Source organism: Brienomyrus brachyistius, unplaced genomic scaffold (assembly GCF_023856365.1).
Source record: "Brienomyrus brachyistius isolate T26 unplaced genomic scaffold, BBRACH_0.4 scaffold126, whole genome shotgun sequence".
Taxonomy (NCBI): domain Eukaryota; kingdom Metazoa; phylum Chordata; class Actinopteri; order Osteoglossiformes; family Mormyridae; genus Brienomyrus; species Brienomyrus brachyistius.
The window spans coordinates 208,603-228,307 of NW_026042401.1; positions in this window are offsets into that span (position 1 = coordinate 208,603).

Below are 19,705 nucleotides of genomic sequence, written 5' to 3' on the forward strand. Positions count from 1 at the left end.
CGTGTGTCTGGGTGTGCAGACTTGTGGCGAATTGAACGTCTGACTCCGGTCAGCTGAGCAAAGTTGATAACCTTGGTATTGTGTGTAGGAGATTCGGCATAACTATAATTTCGTTCTCCATTTACATGCCGGAAGTGTCTTTAAGTGTTATGTAGTTTTGCCTGAAACGCAAAAATAAAAGAAAGCAATTAGAGCTAACCAGTTGCTGCTGTAGTGATTGAAGAACTTTTGTCGGAAGTTGGATTCGAACCCACGCCTTACTTCGGAGAACAGAATACACCTTACTTCGGAAGGCTGTTTACGTTGAGTCGGGCGAATGAGACCACTCGGCCATGGGGCAGTTTCCAGTTAAGCCCTAAGGAGTAGGTTAAGTCCAGCCTTGGCTTCCAAGCTGACGTTTTTCTACATATGTGCTTGTGTATCATGGACAGTAAGAGGGGGCAGGCAAGGAGAGAATTTCTCTTTGGTGATCAATAGAGTGTTATTATTATAACGTCTAAAACGTATGATGGTCTGTCGATAAATCAATAACAATATGAATGAAGTCAATGTTTATCTAAAGAAATCAGAATGACAGTATATGTTATTTAACAACCTGAACACAACACGAAACGTTAGCAGTAACATATGATGCTCTGCTGCCTTCAGTGAAAGTCCTGACATAATGTCTTTTAACATTTGCTTTCATAGCGCTGTTCTACATTAAACATTTTGAAACGAAGCAGCCGAACTCGTGCCAGCGGTACGAAACGCGTCGAAGTTTCCCGACTCGACGCTGGAAAAGGCAGGGGCCGGACTGACTGTAGGGGGCGTGGCCAGAGACAGCCTGGCCACTGTTCCAAATCATGGGTGCATGTTACAAGTCCGGAACATATTTTAACTTAGTACTAACTTAGCATCATATTTGATCTAATTCGACTGAATATTCCAGGTTTCCATCTCTCATGCATCTGGTGTGACGTGTTTTCAGACTCTCAGGCTTGCGCAAAGAAATCTTACGGCAAGTCTATTTTACACTAGTATAAACGTAAAATCAGCGACACCAAAGGCGTTGGAGTAGTTTGCAAAACCTACAGACTATTTAAAAGGTAACACAACTGTTACATAGGTTTTATATCCGTGTGTCTGGGTGTGCAGACTTGTGGCGAATTGAACGTCTGACTCCGGTCAGCTGAGCAAAGTTGGTAACCTTGGTATTGTGTGTAGGAGATTCGGTATAACTATAATTTCGTTCTCCATTTACATGCCGGAAGTGTCTTTAAGTGTTATGTAGTTTTGCCTGAAACGCAAAAATAAAAGAAAGCAATTAGAGCTAACCAGTTGCTGCTGTAGTGATTGAAGAACTTTTGTCGGAAGTTGGATTCGAACCCACGCCTTACTTCGGAGAACAGAATACACCTTACTTCGGAAGGCTGTTTACATTGAGTCGGGCGAATGAGACCACTCGGCCATGGGGCAGTTTCCAGTTCAGCCCTAAGGAGTAGGTTAAGTCCAGCCTTGGCTTCCAAGCTGACGTTTTTCTACATATGTGCTTGTGTATCATGGACAGTAAGAGGGGGCAGGCAAGGAGAGAATTTCTCTTTGGTGATCAATAGAGTGTTATTATTATAACGTCTAAAACGTATGATGGTCTGTCGATAAATCAATAACAATATGAATGAAGTCAATGTTTATCTAAAGAAATCAGAATGACAGTATATGTTATTTAACAACCTGAACACAACACGAAACGTTAGCAGTAACATATGATGCTCTGCTGCCTTCAGTGAAAGTCCTGACATAATGTCTTTTAACATTTGCTTTCATAGCGCTGTTCTACATTAAACATTTTGAAACGAAGCAGCCGAACTCGTGCCAGCGGTACGAAACGCGTCGAAGTTTCCCGACTCGACGCTGGAAAAGGCAGGGGCCGGACTGACTGTAGGGGGCATGGCCAGAGACAGCCTGGCCACTGTTCCAAATCATGGGTGCATGTTACAAGTCCGGAACATATTTTAACTTAGTACTAACTTAGCATCATATTTGATCTAATTCGACTGAATATTCCAGGTTTCCATCTCTCATGCATCTGGTGTGACGTGTTTTCAGACTCTCATGCTGGCGCAAAGAAATCTTACGGCAAGTCTATTTTACACTAGTATAAACGTAAAATCAGCGACACCAAAGGCGTTGGAGTAGTTTGCAAAACCTACAGACTATTTAAAAGGTAACACAACTGTTACATAGGTTTTATATCCGTGTGTCTGGGTGTGCAGACTTGTGGCGAATTGAACGTCTGACTCCGGTCAGCTGAGCAAAGTTGGTAACCTTGGTATTGTGTGTAGGAGATTCGGTATAACTATAATTTCGTTCTCCATTTACATGCCGGAAGTGTCTTTAAGTGTTATGTAGTTTTGCCTGAAACGCAAAAATAAAAGAAAGCAATTAGAACTAACCAGTTGCTGCTGTAGTGATTGAAGAGCTTTTGTCGGAAGTTGGATTCGAACCCACGCCTTACTTCGGAGAACAGAATACACCTTACTTCGGAAGGCTGTTTACGTTGAGTCGGGCGAATGAGACCACTCGGCCATGGGGCAGTTTCCAGTTAAGCCCTAAGGAGTAGGTTAAGTCCAGCCTTGGCTTCCAAGCTGACGTTTTTCTACATATGTGCTTGTGTATCATGGACAGTAAGAGGGGGCAGGCAAGGAGAGAATTTCTCTTTGGTGATCAATAGAGTGTTATTATTATAACGTCTAAAACGTATGATGGTCTGTCGATAAATCAATAACAATATGAATGAAGTCAATGTTTATCTAAAGAAATCAGAATGACAGTATATGTTATTTAACAACCTGAACACAACACGAAACGTTAGCAGTAACATATGATGCTCTGCTGCCTTCAGTGAAAGTCCTGACATAATGTCTTTTAACATTTGCTTTCATAGCGCTGTTCTACATTAAACATTTTGAAACGAAGCAGCCGAACTCGTGCCAGCGGTACGAAACGCGTCGAAGTTTCCCGACTCGACGCTGGAAAAGGCAGGGGCCGGACTGACTGTAGGGGGCGTGGCCAGAGACAGCCTGGCCACTGTTCCAAATCATGGGTGCATGTTACAAGTCCGGAACATATTTTAACTTAGTACTAACTTAGCATCATATTTGATCTAATTCGACTGAATATTCCAGGTTTCCATCTCTCATGCATCTGGTGTGACGTGTTTTCAGACTCTCAGGCTTGCGCAAAGAAATCTTACGGCAAGTCTATTTTACACTAGTATAAACGTAAAATCAGCGACACCAAAGGCGTTGGAGTAGTTTGCAAAACCTACAGACTATTTAAAAGGTAACACAACTGTTACATAGGTTTTATATCCGTGTGTCTGGGTGTGCAGACTTGTGGCGAATTGAACGTCTGACTCCGGTCAGCTGAGCAAAGTTGGTAACCTTGGTATTGTGTGTAGGAGATTCGGTATAACTATAATTTCGTTCTCCATTTACATGCCGGAAGTGTCTTTAAGTGTTATGTAGTTTTGCCTGAAACGCAAAAATAAAAGAAAGCAATTAGAGCTAACCAGTTGCTGCTGTAGTGATTGAAGAACTTTTGTCGGAAGTTGGATTCGAACCCACGCCTTACTTCGGAGAACAGAATACACCTTACTTCGGAAGGCTGTTTACATTGAGTCGGGCGAATGAGACCACTCGGCCATGGGGCAGTTTCCAGTTCAGCCCTAAGGAGTAGGTTAAGTCCAGCCTTGGCTTCCAAGCTGACGTTTTTCTACATATGTGCTTGTGTATCATGGACAGTAAGAGGGGGCAGGCAAGGAGAGAATTTCTCTTTGGTGATCAATAGAGTGTTATTATTATAACGTCTAAAACGTATGATGGTCTGTCGATAAATCAATAACAATATGAATGAAGTCAATGTTTATCTAAAGAAATCAGAATGACAGTATATGTTATTTAACAACCTGAACACAACACGAAACGTTAGCAGTAACATATGATGCTCTGCTGCCTTCAGTGAAAGTCCTGACATAATGTCTTTTAACATTTGCTTTCATAGCGCTGTTCTACATTAAACATTTTGAAACGAAGCAGCCGAACTCGTGCCAGCGGTACGAAACGCGTCGAAGTTTCCCGACTCGACGCTGGAAAAGGCAGGGGCCGGACTGACTGTAGGGGGCATGGCCAGAGACAGCCTGGCCACTGTTCCAAATCATGGGTGCATGTTACAAGTCCGGAACATATTTTAACTTAGTACTAACTTAGCATCATATTTGATCTAATTCGACTGAATATTCCAGGTTTCCATCTCTCATGCATCTGGTGTGACGTGTTTTCAGACTCTCAGGCTGGCGCAAAGAAATCTTACGGCAAGTCTATTTTACACTAGTATAAACGTAAAATCAGCGACACCAAAGGCGTTGGAGTAGTTTGCAAAACCTACAGACTATTTAAAAGGTAACACAACTGTTACATAGGTTTTATATCCGTGTGTCTGGGTGTGCAGACTTGTGGCGAATTGAACGTCTGACTCCGGTCAGCTGAGCAAAGTTGGTAACCTTGGTATTGTGTGTAGGAGATTCGGTATAACTATAATTTCGTTCTCCATTTACATGCCGGAAGTGTCTTTAAGTGTTATGTAGTTTTGCCTGAAACGCAAAAATAAAAGAAAGCAATTAGAACTAACCAGTTGCTGCTGTAGTGATTGAAGAGCTTTTGTCGGAAGTTGGATTCGAACCCACGCCTTACTTCGGAGAACAGAATACACCTTACTTCGGAAGGCTGTTTACGTTGAGTCGGGCGAATGAGACCACTCGGCCATGGGGCAGTTTCCAGTTAAGCCCTAAGGAGTAGGTTAAGTCCAGCCTTGGCTTCCAAGCTGACGTTTTTCTACATATGTGCTTGTGTATCATGGACAGTAAGAGGGGGCAGGCAAGGAGAGAATTTCTCTTTGGTGATCAATAGAGTGTTATTATTATAACGTCTAAAACGTATGATGGTCTGTCGATAAATCAATAACAATATGAATGAAGTCAATGTTTATCTAAAGAAATCAGAATGACAGTATATGTTATTTAACAACCTGAACACAACACGAAACGTTAGCAGTAACATATGATGCTCTGCTGCCTTCAGTGAAAGTCCTGACATAATGTCTTTTAACATTTGCTTTCATAGCGCTGTTCTACATTAAACATTTTGAAACGAAGCAGCCGAACTCGTGCCAGCGGTACGAAACGCGTCGAAGTTTCCCGACTCGACGCTGGAAAAGGCAGGGGCCGGACTGACTGTAGGGGGCGTGGCCAGAGACAGCCTGGCCACTGTTCCAAATCATGGGTGCATGTTACAAGTCCGGAACATATTTTAACTTAGTACTAACTTAGCATCATATTTGATCTAATTCGACTGAATATTCCAGGTTTCCATCTCTCATGCATCTGGTGTGACGTGTTTTCAGACTCTCAGGCTTGCGCAAAGAAATCTTACGGCAAGTCTATTTTACACTAGTATAAACGTAAAATCAGCGACACCAAAGGCGTTGGAGTAGTTTGCAAAACCTACAGACTATTTAAAAGGTAACACAACTGTTACATAGGTTTTATATCCGTGTGTCTGGGTGTGCAGACTTGTGGCGAATTGAACGTCTGACTCCGGTCAGCTGAGCAAAGTTGGTAACCTTGGTATTGTGTGTAGGAGATTCGGTATAACTATAATTTCGTTCTCCATTTACATGCCGGAAGTGTCTTTAAGTGTTATGTAGTTTTGCCTGAAACGCAAAAATAAAAGAAAGCAATTAGAGCTAACCAGTTGCTGCTGTAGTGATTGAAGAACTTTTGTCGGAAGTTGGATTCGAAACCACACCTTACTTCGGAAGGCTGTTTACATTGAGTCGGGCGAATGAGACCACTCGGCCATGGGGCAGTTTCCAGTTAAGCCCTAAGGAGTAGGTTAAGTCCAGCCTTGGCTTCCAAGCTGACGTTTTTCTACATATGTGCTTGTGTATCATGGACAGTAAGAGGGGGCAGGCAAGGAGAGAATTTCTCTTTGGTGATCAATAGAGTGTTATTATTATAACGTCTAAAACGTCTGATGGTCTGTCGATAAATCAATAACAATATGAATGAAGTCAATGTTTATCTAAAGAAATCAGAATGACAGTATATGTTATTTAACAACCTGAACACAACACGAAACGTTAGCAGTAACATATGATGCTCTGCTGCCTTCAGTGAAAGTCCTGACATAATGTCTTTTAACATTTGCTTTCATAGCGCTGTTCTACATTAAACATTTTGAAACGAAGCAGCCGAACTCGTGCCAGCGGTACGAAACGCGTCGAAGTTTCCCGACTCGACGCTGGAAAAGGCAGGGGCCGGACTGACTGTAGGGGGCATGGCCAGAGACAGCCTGGCCACTGTTCCAAATCATGGGTGCATGTTACAAGTCCGGAACATATTTTAACTTAGTACTAACTTAGCATCATATTTGATCTAATTCGACTGAATATTCCAGGTTTCCATCTCTCATGCATCTGGTGTGACCTGTTTTCAGACTCTCAGGCTGGCGCAAAGAAATCTTACGGCAAGTCTATTTTACACTAGTATAAACGTAAAATCAGCGACACCAAAGGCGTTGGAGTAGTTTGCAAAACCTACAGACTATTTAAAAGGTAACACAACTGTTACATAGGTTTTATATCCGTGTGTCTGGGTGTGCAGACTTGTGGCGAATTGAACGTCTGACTCCGGTCAGCTGAGCAAAGTTGGTAACCTTGGTATTGTGTGTAGGAGATTCGGTATAACTATAATTTCGTTCTCCATTTACATGCCGGAAGTGTCTTTAAGTGTTATGTAGTTTTGCCTGAAACGCAAAAATAAAAGAAAGCAATTAGAGCTAACCAGTTGCTGCTGTAGTGATTGAAGAACTTTTGTCGGAAGTTGGATTCGAACCCACGCCTTACTTCGGAGAACAGAATACACCTTACTTCGGAAGACTGTTTACGTTGAGTCGGGCGAATGAGACCACTCGGCCATGGGGCAGTTTCCAGTTAAGCCCTAAGGAGTAGGTTAAGTCCAGCCTTGGCTTCCAAGCTGAGGTTTTTCTACATATGTGCTTGTGTATCATGGACAGTAAGAGGGGGCAGGCAAGGAGAGAATTTCTCTTTGGTGATCAATAGAGTGTTATTATTATAACGTCTAAAACGTATGATGGTCTGTCGATAAATCAATAACAATATGAATGAAGTCAATGTTTATCTAAAGAAATCAGAATGACAGTATATGTTATTTAACAACCTGAACACAACACGAAACGTTAGCAGTAACATATGATGCTCTGCTGCCTTCAGTGAAAGTCCTGACATAATGTCTTTTAACATTTGCTTTCATAGCGCTGTTCTACATTAAACATTTTGAAACGAAGCAGCCGAACTCGTGCCAGCGGTACGAAACGCGTCGAAGTTTCCCGACTCGACGCTGGAAAAGGCAGGGGCCGGACTGACTGTAGGGGGCGTGGCCAGAGACAGCCTGGCCACTGTTCCAAATCATGGGTGCATGTTACAAGTCCGGAACATATTTTAACTTAGTACTAACTTAGCATCATATTTGATCTAATTCGACTGAATATTCCAGGTTTCCATCTCTCATGCATCTGGTGTGACGTGTTTTCAGACTCTCAGGCTGGCGCAAAGAAATCTTACGGCAAGTCTATTTTACACTAGTATAAACGTAAAATCAGCGACACCAAAGGCGTTGGAGTAGTTTGCAAAACCTACAGACTATTTAAAAGGTAACACAACTGTTACATAGGTTTTATATGCGTGTGTCTGGGTGTGCAGACTTGTGGCGAATTGAACGTCTGACTCCGGTCAGCTGAGCAAAGTTGGTAACCTTGGTATTGTGTGTAGGAGATTCGGTATAACTATAATTTCGTTCTCCATTTACATGCCGGAAGTGTCTTTAAGTGTTATGTAGTTTTGCCTGAAACGCAAAAATAAAAGAAAGCAATTAGAACTAACTAGTTGCTGCTGTAGTGATTGAAGAACTTTTGTCGGAAGTTGGATTCGAACCCACGCCTTACTTCGGAGAACAGAATACACCTTACTTCGGAAGGCTGTTTACGTTGAGTCGGGCGAATGAGACCACTCGGCCATGGGGCAGCTTCCAGTTAAGCCCTAAGGAGTAGGTTAAGTCCAGCCTTGGCTTCCAAGCTGACGTTTTTCTACATATGTGCTTGTGTATCATGGACAGTAAGAGGGGGCAGGCAAGGAGAGAATTTCTCTTTGGTGATCAATAGAGTGTTATTATTATAACGTCTAAAACGTATGATGGTCTGTCGATAAATCAATAACAATATGAATGAAGTCAATGTTTATCTAAAGAAATCAGAATGACAGTATATGTTATTTAACAACCTGAACACAACACGAAACGTTAGCAGTAACATATGATGCTCTGCTGCCTTCAGTGAAAGTCCTGACATAATGTCTTTTAACATTTGCTTTCATAGCGCTGTTCTACATTAAACATTTTGAAACGAAGCAGCCGAACTCGTGCCAGCGGTACGAAACGCGTCGAAGTTTCCCGACTCGACGCTGGAAAAGGCAGGGGCCGGACTGACTGTAGGGGGTGTGGCCAGAGACAGCCTGGCCACTGTTCCAAATCATGGGTGCATGTTACAAGTCCGGAACATATTTTAACTTAGTACTAACTTAGCATCATATTTGATCTAATTCGACTGAATATTCCAGGTTTCCATCTCTCATGCATCTGGTGTGACGTGTTTTCAGACTCTCAGGCTGGCGCAAAGAAATCTTACGGCAAGTCTATTTTACACTAGTATAAACGTAAAATCAGCGACACCAAAGGCGTTGGAGTAGTTTGCAAAACCTACAGACTATTTAAAAGGTAACACATGGCTTTCTTTTATTTTTGCGTTTAAGGCAAAACTACATAACACTTAAAGACACTTCCGGCATGTAAATGGAGAACGAAATTATAGTTATACCGAATCTCCTACACACAATACCAAGGTTACCAACTTTGCTCAGCTGACCGGAGTGAGACGTTCAATTCCCGTAAGATTTCTTTGCGCCAGCCTGAGAGTCTGAAAACACGTCACACCAGATGCATGAGAGATGGAAACCTGGGATATTCAGTCGAATTAGATCAAATATGATGCTAAGTTAGTACTAAGTTAAAATATGTTCCGGACTTGTAACATGCACCCATGATTTGGAACAGTGGCCAGGCTGTCTCTGGCCACGCCCCCTACAGTCAGTCCGGCCCCTGCCTTTTCCAGCGTCGAGTCGGGAAACTTCGACGCGTTTCGTACCGCTGGCACGAGTTCGGCTGCTTCGTTTCAAAATGTTTAATGTAGAACAGCGCTATGAAAGCAAATGTTAAAAGACATTATGTCAGGACTTTCACTGAAGGCAGCAGAGCATCATATGTTACTGCTAACGTTTCGTGTTGTGTTCAGGTTGTTAAATAACATATACTGTCATTCTGATTTCTTTAGATAAACATTGACTTCATTCATATTGTTATTGATTTATCGACAGACCATCATACGTTTTAGACGTAATAATAATAACACTCTATTGATCACCAAAGAGAAATTCTCTCCTTGCCTGCCCCCTCTTACTGTCCATGATACACAAGCACATATGTAGAAAAACGTCAGCTTGGAAGCCAAGGCTGGACTTAACCTACTCCTTAGGGCTTAACTGGAAACTGCCCCATGGCCGAGTGGTCTCATTCGCCCGACTCAACGTAAACAGCCTTCCGAAGTAAGGTGCATTCTGTTCTCCGAAGTAAGGCGTGGGTTCGAATCCAACTTCCGACAAAAGCTCTTCAATCACTACAGCAGCAACTGGTTAGTTCTAATTGCTTTCTTTTATTTTTGCGTTTCAGGCAAAACTACATAACACTTAAAGACACTTCCGGCATGTAAATGGAGAACGAAATTATAGTTATACCGAATCTCCTACACACAATACCAAGGTTACCAACTTTGCTCAGCTGACCGGAGTCAGACGTTCAATTCGCCACAAGTCTGCACACCCAGACACACGGATATAAAACCTATGTAACAGTTGTGTTACCTTTTAAATAGTCTGTAGGTTTTGCAAACTACTCCAACGCCTTTGGTGTCGCTGATTTTACGTTTATACTAGTGTAAAATAGACTTGCCGTAAGATTTCTTTGCGCCAGCCTGAGAGTCTGAAAACACGTCACACCAGATGCATGAGAGATGGAAACCTGGAATATTCAGTCGAATTAGATCAAATATGATGCTAAGTTAGTACTAAGTTAAAATATGTTCCGGACTTGTAACATGCACCCATGATTTGGAACAGTGGCCAGGCTGTCTCTGGCCACGCCCCCTACAGTCAGTCCGGCCCCTGCCTTTTCCAGCGTCGAGTCGGGAAACTTCGACGCGTTTCGTACCGCTGGCACGAGTTCGGCTGCTTCGTTTCAAAATGTTTAATGTAGAACAGCGCTATGAAAGCAAATGTTAAAAGACATTATGTCAGGACTTTCACTGAAGGCAGCAGAGCATCATATGTTACTGCTAACGTTTCGTGTTGTGTTCAGGTTGTTAAATAACATATACTGTCATTCTGATTTCTTTAGATAAACATTGACTTCATTCATATTGTTATTGATTTATCGACAGACCATCATACGTTTTAGACGTTATAATAATAACACTCTATTGATCACCAAAGAGAAATTCTCTCCTTGCCTGCCCCCTCTTACTGTCCATGATACACAAGCACATATGTAGAAAAACGTCAGCTTGGAAGCCAAGGCTGGACTTAACCTACTCCTTAGGGTTTAAACCTGAAGAACAAAACAGTGAATCTGTTCTGACTGAAGTAAAACCACCTTGATAATCGACAGCAGCACCGATCAGCTCAGTCCTACATACAGAGCCAGCTGGACCAAAGAGCTGAATAAGAGGGTGGATGTGAACAGTAAAGTCTTACATGCTTTATAGAAACACGGTACAGCCACATCTGTACTATTACACAGGACACATGTGAGGAACAGGAGACATTAACAAAGAGCATGAAAATAGCTAGAGATTATCACACAACATGTTGCACTATTTTGTAAAAACAGGCCTGCAGTTGTTCCCCAGCAGCACAGGGCACAAGGCAAGGGCTCACTCTGGATGGGATGGGATCTCAAGTTTATTATTAAGAAAATGAAATAAAAAATATTTTTTTCCCTTAAAATTAAAATGACAGTTTCCCATTACTGTGTGATCAGGTAAATGCTGCTAGCTGGACCCCCACACTACTGTAAATGCTGCTGAATGCTTACCTCCGTTTTTCATTATCCCCTCCTTCTTCATCATGTGCAGAGAAACAGGAGAAAGGATAGTTAATAAAAAGCAGGGTTTGCACTGTCGCCTCACTCCTCTGGCACGTGTACTCAAGTCTTCGCTGGAGTTCCGTGTGTATGGAGTTTGCATGCTCCCCCTGTGTCATTGTGGGGTTCCCTCCAGGGACTCTGATTTCCCCCCACAGTCCAAAAACATGCTGAGGCTAATTGGAGTTGTCAAATTGCCGGTAGGTGTGCTTGTGCGAGGGAATGGAGTGTGAGCGTGTCCTGCAATGGGTTGGCACCCTGTCATGGGACGTTCCCTGCCTTGCGCCCATAGGGACCCTGAGTTAGACAAGCAGTTTCAGACAATGGATGGATGCAGCACTGGAACAGATATTACAGAGTACAACTGTAACACTGGTCTACGCTGCAATGAAAAACCACCTACAGACATGTTAGTCAGTCTGCACACCATTAGTAACAATTCATCCTCACAAAGATGAAAAAATGCCTGAATTATGTTGCAAGCTACATGGATTTGTCTGGATTTGTATACATGACAAGTGACTGGCTGTATGTCTGTGGAAAACGCTGTGATTTTTGTCATATTACAGACTGATCATAAACTAGAAGACACACATTCAATATTAAAGACACCAATTAGCCTGACTGTGCGTTTTTGGATTGTTGGAGGAAACCCACACAGCATGTGGAGAACATGCAGACTCCACACAGACAGAGCAGAAGCCAGATTCAAACCCCTAAACATGGAGGCGTGAAGCAACAGCGCCGCCTACTGGACCACCGTGCCACTATCATTGAAACAATAATCCCAATAAATAACTCTGTTTCACAACAGCTGATAAATAGGGGATTATCCCCACAAAGAAGCACAAACCCCTTCGTGAGTGAAACTGCTGGGTTGATTAGTATGTATCTATATTCAAGCATAAATAATTCACAGGCAGATTTAAATCAATTACTTATGTTTAACAGTAATATGAACTGGAATCTGCAGGATTCCAGCAGCACACCAATACCAGCCAGTGTCCTTCCTCTCCAGCCCACTCATTGTCACAATGAAGGTTTTATTTTCTGTGTCATCCCTGATCAGGACAGGCCTCCCATGCAAACTCACTGATCTCTCTGATGCACAGGAACCCCCAATCTTACACAACATCCTATGTCTTTTGTTGTTTCCATAGTAACACTGACACTGTCTCCATCCACACCCGTCACCTCCTGTTTGTCCACAGACAGCCCTGGAGGACCTGAACACACAGGTAAAACACTCAAAGATTTGCATAGCAATGAAATGTTTATGAATATCAGCCCATCACAACATGCATATGTAAATGTTTGCCCAATAAACTGACATTTTTTAACATATTACTTATCATATTTAACCTCATCAAGTCGCCCAATTTAGCTGACACTGTTACTTCTTCCAAGTCTCGTTTATCACATTGAATTAAATTAAAATGCAGATTTTTTAAATATTAAAACAATTTTCCTTCAGTGTTTGTGTTAATGTCCTTCCTTTTTGACTCCATGACATGTTACATACTGTGCATCTCATTGGCTACAGTCTGCAGTACAGACATCTTCCCATGAGTGACTGACAGATTAACCTGATCAAAGAGGCTCCACTGATCTTCACACCACACCAGTACCGATCAGAGTCCTCAGCTGTCAGATTGCTGATGGTCACAGTGAAGACTCGGTAGTCAAGATCATCTCTGACTGACACTTTACCCTCCTGTGGAGAGTCAGTGTGTACTATGGGAGTACATGACCTCACATGATACCCTCTGCACCAGTATTTCACATGAGTTTTATATCTGTCACCATAGAAACATGGGATTGTAACAGATCATCCTCTCTGTACACAGACCCATTTCACTATGGACACACTGTCAGCACCTGTGGGGAAAATAATTAACCGAATAAGGATTTTCCACATCATGACATCTCTAAGTGATGATGCTTGGCTTGTATAATACTTAGATTAGGTCATGTGTAATTAACAGAACAGTGATGATGTTGCCTGAAAAGGCAAAGACCATCATTTTATTATAAGAACAAGGAAAACAAAACTAGTGTCTGATCTTGGGAAGGGCTTCAGCAGGATGTGGGATTGGGAATCTGAGCCTGGCAGTGTGTTCTAGGGTCTGAGAGGAAAACCAGGACCTTAAATCCCTAGTAAAAGGCCTAGATGAGGTGAATGAATGGGCTTGTCACTGTGTGGGATGGCCACACCCCTTCAGTACTATGACCTTACTTGTAAACATATCCAGTCCTGTGATACAGGCCCTCTCCTATTCCGTCTATACATGCTTCCTTTGGGCTCTATTTGTGAATGTTATTATGTAAAATATCATTGCTATGCCAGTGATATGCAGCTCTATCTGCCATTAAAACCTGGATACTGCTGCTCTCTGATGGCCCTTTCTAACTGTCTGGAGGACATTAAGAACAGGACCGCAATGACTTTGGTCCTGATTAATGAAAACAAGACAGAGGTAATGAGTTTTGGTCACTCAAGGTCTGTTCATGATCTCAGAGAACAATTAGGGTCTCATTCAGAAAACTTCCGGTCACATACTAAAAATCTTGGTTTCATCTTTGATTCATCATTGAGTTTGATAAACAAATAAATTCTGTTGTGAAGGGGTGTTTCTGTCAGCTGAGTTCAATAGCCAGGCTTAAATCACACCTTTCAGCCAAAGACCTGGAGACAGTTACTCCTGCTTTTATCTTATCCCCATTGAATTACTAAAATTATATATTTTATGTAACTTTGTCCAATGTCTCTGATTGTATTACGTATTTCATGTTTTTATTGTAGCATTTTTAATTACAGCATTTTGCCATAACATGTATTGTTTGTTAATGTGCCTTTTAAATACAAATCACTTGACATGACTTGTACAAAAAGCATTTCAATGTACGTTAGTTCAGCCATCTATCTTGCACATTCTTATTAAGTACAGGGTCAGTACAGTAAAGGGAGCGTGGAGCTGATCTGAGGCAGAACAGGGCTCAAGGCAGGGGAACACCCAGGACAGGATGCCAGTCTGTCACAGGGCAAACACTCACACACAGTCACTATGGGTACTTTTAGAGGCACCAATTCACCTGAACCACGTGTCTTTGGACTGCGGGAGGAAACCAGAGAACTGAGAGGAATCCAACGTGGAGACCATGTAAACTGCCCATGTAACACCCTCAATAAAGGGGAAATGTAAATAAACACATCCAGGGACCATGCTTCCTCCGTGGTAGCATTATCGAGAATATATGTGTATTATTTTCAAAACATCTGCAGAGATACATCGTTTTGTCCAAAATAAAATATTCCAACAATTAAATATGCATTTATAAGGTTATTCTCAAAACAAAATATTGCACCAATTATATGCACTTTCAGCTCATCCAGCTGTTAGATCCGAATGTAATTCCATTCTGCTGTAAAGGTAAATAAACACTAACATCTCTCACTTTTCTTAAAACAGATAAAATCAAGTGTAACAGGTAAGTATAACAAGGATCTATTAATCAATAAACATGACCTTAAATTGACAAATGAGAATCTACAGAAAATAAACAAAAAAATACATATAGCATTTGTCCCTTCGTATTATCCGTTTCTTATCATGGCGACTCACTTAAGAAGTGAACATACGAATAAATGTGTAACAAAGTACACCCACAAACATACCAAAACCCAAATGCTTTGTGTGCGTCTTACTGAGCTTGACCTGAGCAGAGTGCACACGCTGTACAACAAGCTGGCCTCAGGTCGTTCTGTTCCCGCCACTGGGGAAGAAGTTTCAGCTAGCCGCTTAGCCATATACTGATTAACAATTTACAACTGACAATACAGCTTCAAAACACACTCAACATACAATCGACATGTTAATAAAACACACATAAAATAGCGCAGCAAACATATTAACAATTGAGAAGCTAATATGCTCATACCGTACCTGAATAAAGGGGAAATGTAAATAAACACATCCAGGCACGACGCTTCCTCCGTGGTAGCATTACTGAGAATGAGGCATCGCGCTGAAAGTTTCCCCTTTCCGGCCTCCGCAGACATAATCAATCAACCCGTTGTGAGCAGAAAGGCTCAGCAGGTAGACCGCAAGTTAAATATGGATGTACAGGCAGGTATCATTTTTTTTCTTTAAAAGCTTTTAACCCCGGCAGCCCATTTTTAACGTTTTAACTTTTCTCAGAGCTTTGACATTTTAACTTTTTTTAAATAAGGCTTTGTTTTTATCAGACATTTTATATTTGTAATTATGAATTTATTAATGTATTAATAAATGAATTCTGCTTTCCTCAATGACTGTTTTATTTTTTCAAAACTACTGTGATACAGCTTTCAAATAAAAATTAATCTATCACACCCAAAGAGAGCTGGGCCGGATATCGAAACCACAAGCCCAGCTAGAGGTTAACTTGCTCTCCAAACCTGCTGCAGAGTGAAAGGCAACCAGGTCTAGTCTCAACCCCTGAGGCTGATCGTGACCGCTGATCTGGACCCCCTTGCCTTCTCACTGTGGATCTTCAATTCCACGTCACTCATCCCCCTCCCTCTGAGCCTCAACACCTACATCTAGCAGAAAACAGCAATATTACCATTATTTTGCAATTATTATACTTTTAACATCACATCTGTCTGTGACAGACAGTTTGACCCAAGACCAAACTACGCCCTGCCCTTAGTACCCCAGTTGACATCCCTGGTGGATCATTTCATCCTATGCCTATGCAAGGAGGGACGTGATGATGAAACGCCTCCATCTGTTACCAAAGAACAAGGGATAAGTTCTTTTCCTAACTTCGCTGGGTGTTTCACTGTGGGAGATACAGACGGCTCCCAGAATGCACTGCTGTATCCCGAATCAGGAAACTATAAACACCCAAAAGTTGATTCTTACACCAGTTCTGAGGGTTTATGTCGTGGTTTTTCTCCTTCCCCGCCAAATCAGAAGTCAGAGGGCCGCTTGTGTAGTATCCAGAATTCAGTCTTTACTGCAACAATGAAGTTACAACCAAGGCTGGACACGTAAAGTGTGTCCAGTACTGTTTTACACCAAGTTCTTATCATTATCATTCTCTTCTTATCTCATCACTTAAGCATCATCATTCCTTCATCCATTCACAATCATTGTTTTTTCCCTTAATCCACACCCCTAGGTGATAAGTTTGTCCATCATTTCTTTTACCGTTTGGCCTCTCGGCTGAACATAATGGTGGCGCGAGCAGCTCCACTTGGTTTTTTAAAAATGCTCAGCCGTGAACTTCTGGTGAACTCAGGCGAATCCCTTCCTTCAGTAGTAAACCTTGGCAGTTTCAGCCTGTTACACATTGTCTAACTAGAAGGTTGATAATATATTTGTCCTTTAACATAGTGATAAAATATACGCTAATAAAAGTGAATATTCATAGATTCAGGACTAACAAAGTAACATAAACAGAAACTCAGACTAACAAAAGGTGCAAATACATACTCAGTTGATTACATTGTGTTGATTACATTATAATGTTTACATTGTAAACATAATATCATGGATATTTGGCATACTTTTTAATAATATTATAATACTTGTATTCTACGTTATATAGTGCTAAATAATATTCAATATATTTCCCCCACACACAATCCTGTCCATCCAGCCCAGGAGGGAGGGCAAAAACCCTATCACCCAGGGAAATTCCACTCCCAGCCCGCCACAGGCGCGCCCCCCCCCTTCGGGGTCCATGGCAGGCATGGCTCACAAACTACTAACACTGAGAATCAACCAACAGCAGCACAGAGGGTACATCAGGAAGGGAGGGGAGGATCGCCATAAAATGACCTCCCATGAATATATTGCATGTATAGCAGGACTACAAAATCTAGATATATCTAATACAAAGATAAGTAAAAGGTTAACTAATAACATTGCATACTACTATAACAGACAGTCTGTCATAATCAGAAAATCCCAGATGTCGTGGGAGGCAGGCATGCTGCAGGTCTCCCGCCCGGAGTATTCACACACGGTACGGCCGAACTTCAGCTATGGGCAGGACTGCATCCAAGGTGTCTATGTCGCTATCCGTTTCCGTGTTGGTCCAGGAGGATGCCGCTCCAAACGGTCCTCCCACCACTCTAGACATTGCAGCTATAGTCGCCTGCCAGGCCAGTGCTCTCCCCACTAGGGAGCGAACAAGAGAAACTACACAACAAAAGATTAGTAGCAGAGCAAAAATGAGCACAGCACCCACACAGAGTGCTTTCATAAGGGCTTGCTGCCAATTTCCCCACATATCATACCACCAGTCAAACAACCCATCATGTTGTCCTGCATTACTTGCCATCTCATCCTGTAACCCCGGCAACTTTCTCATAGCCTCAGTAAAGGAACCATCCGGGGCTGTATTATTAAAAATAAACGTACAGCACTGATCCCCGAACAGCACACACACTCCCCCTTTTTCTGCCAGGAGCCAATCCAGGGCTATCCTGTTCTGCCAGGCCATCAGACTGGTGGCCTGAAGCTGCTCCCCCAGAGATGCGAGTGCCTCCTGAGTATAGTTGGTAAACCTCTGCTGATTATAGTACAAATAATTTATCCATTCCACATTTTTGTTAATAGTAGGCCAAATCAATATCGATTCGAAACCAGCAGCTATCACTTCTCACCTTATATTTCTCTGGAATGCCCCTTGGCTGGCCAATTGCATCTATATATACATTGGGATCATTCTCGTAATTTGCAACAAATCTGCGGGACCTAGACGGTCGTCTTCTAGAATATATATCCACCTTGCTGACTAACATTATCCTAGCACAGAGGCCTCCCCAATTATAGGGAAGAGTAGGCCTCAATCCGCCCTCCTTACCACACAGCCACTACACATCTGCCAGGGGCACACTCTGGTTTTCTAGCGCATCCAGCGGAACACGTGATAGTTCTCCGTTCTGTAATCAGGGACCTTTCACATTCCAAACAGTTCCACATATTCCCCAGAAGATGCCTACCTCCTCTGGCCTATCATTTGTAAAACACTCATAAATAAGTCCCTTGAAAAAACTCAATTTGTTCGCCATAATATCTTGCTGTCCCCCTTTCCAGGGCTTAAACTGCCCACAATGCTTTTCCACCCTGTACGCATATTTAGAATTTCCCTGATATATCAGACATTGATATGGGCAGTATGGTATGCGCTCTGACTGGTTAGATATGGGTCTGCAGTCTTTCTCAGGGGCCTGCCCCTCCTGACACAGACTCTTCCAGAATCTTATAATCCTCTCCATTTCCCATTCTTCACACTGTTTATTAGTTTATGGGAATGGGACTACTCTAACTGAAGGGTCAGGACCTGCACACAACACACAACCCTCCTGCCCTAATGAAGCGGCGGTATACTTAGCCTATTTATACCACCAATTTCCAAGCATACGTTTTGCTAACCCATCCAGGTCTACTTCATCCTGGGTATATTCTACAATTTGCTCACTCTCCTCACTCCCATATCTCCTCCCTATCTCTCCGCTTTCGCTCATTGTTATCTGAGAGGTTATTCAGCATCAAAGGACAAGGCGGAGTCAGTGAAGTCAATTGTTCTGAACTCACCTGACCTGTGGTCCTGCTGTGCCCCCAGACCTGAAGGGCCGGATATATCATTAGCATCACCAATATCATCGCTATCAGCCCTACCAGAACCCACAGCTTCGTGTCCTGTCTGGAGTGGCTGGTCTGCTTGCGACGCTCCCTCTTGACCCTCAGTCTGCTCTGAACCTGAAACTGGCTCCTCTCCAAGCTGTGGAGCTCCTCTGGGAGCTCCATCAGGGCCATCTGAGTCAAGGGCAGCTACATCCTCTGTGTCGTTTTCAGTGACTATCTGCCTTTCGTGCAGTACTCTAGTGCAGTGGTTCAAATGATACCACGTGTTACTCCCTTCTACCTGTACTGCTGTTGCTGTGGCTCGTGTCACCTTGAAGGGTCCCTCTCGTCGGGGCTTGTGCCACTTTCGCCGGAACACTCGCAGGTAGACTTTATCTCCTGGAAAGATGACTGGCTCCTTCTGGTCTGTGTCTTCTTTCTGTGCTTTCTCCCTTTCCTGTTTGGAAATAGCTTTGTGTATTTTGGTTAACGTCCTCATGTACAACTTTAATTCATCCCCCAGCTGATCTAGGCTGGGTCCCTTATACGGCCCCCTCCAAGTCGATCCAGGCATTGGTCTCCCTGTCAGCATTTCATGCGGAGACAAATGCGTCACCCTGTGCGCTTCCATCCGATACGCCATCAAGGCTGTTGGCAGTGCATCTACCCAGTTCATTTTCGTGGTGGCGCAAATCTTATTCAGCTTCTGCTTAAGTGT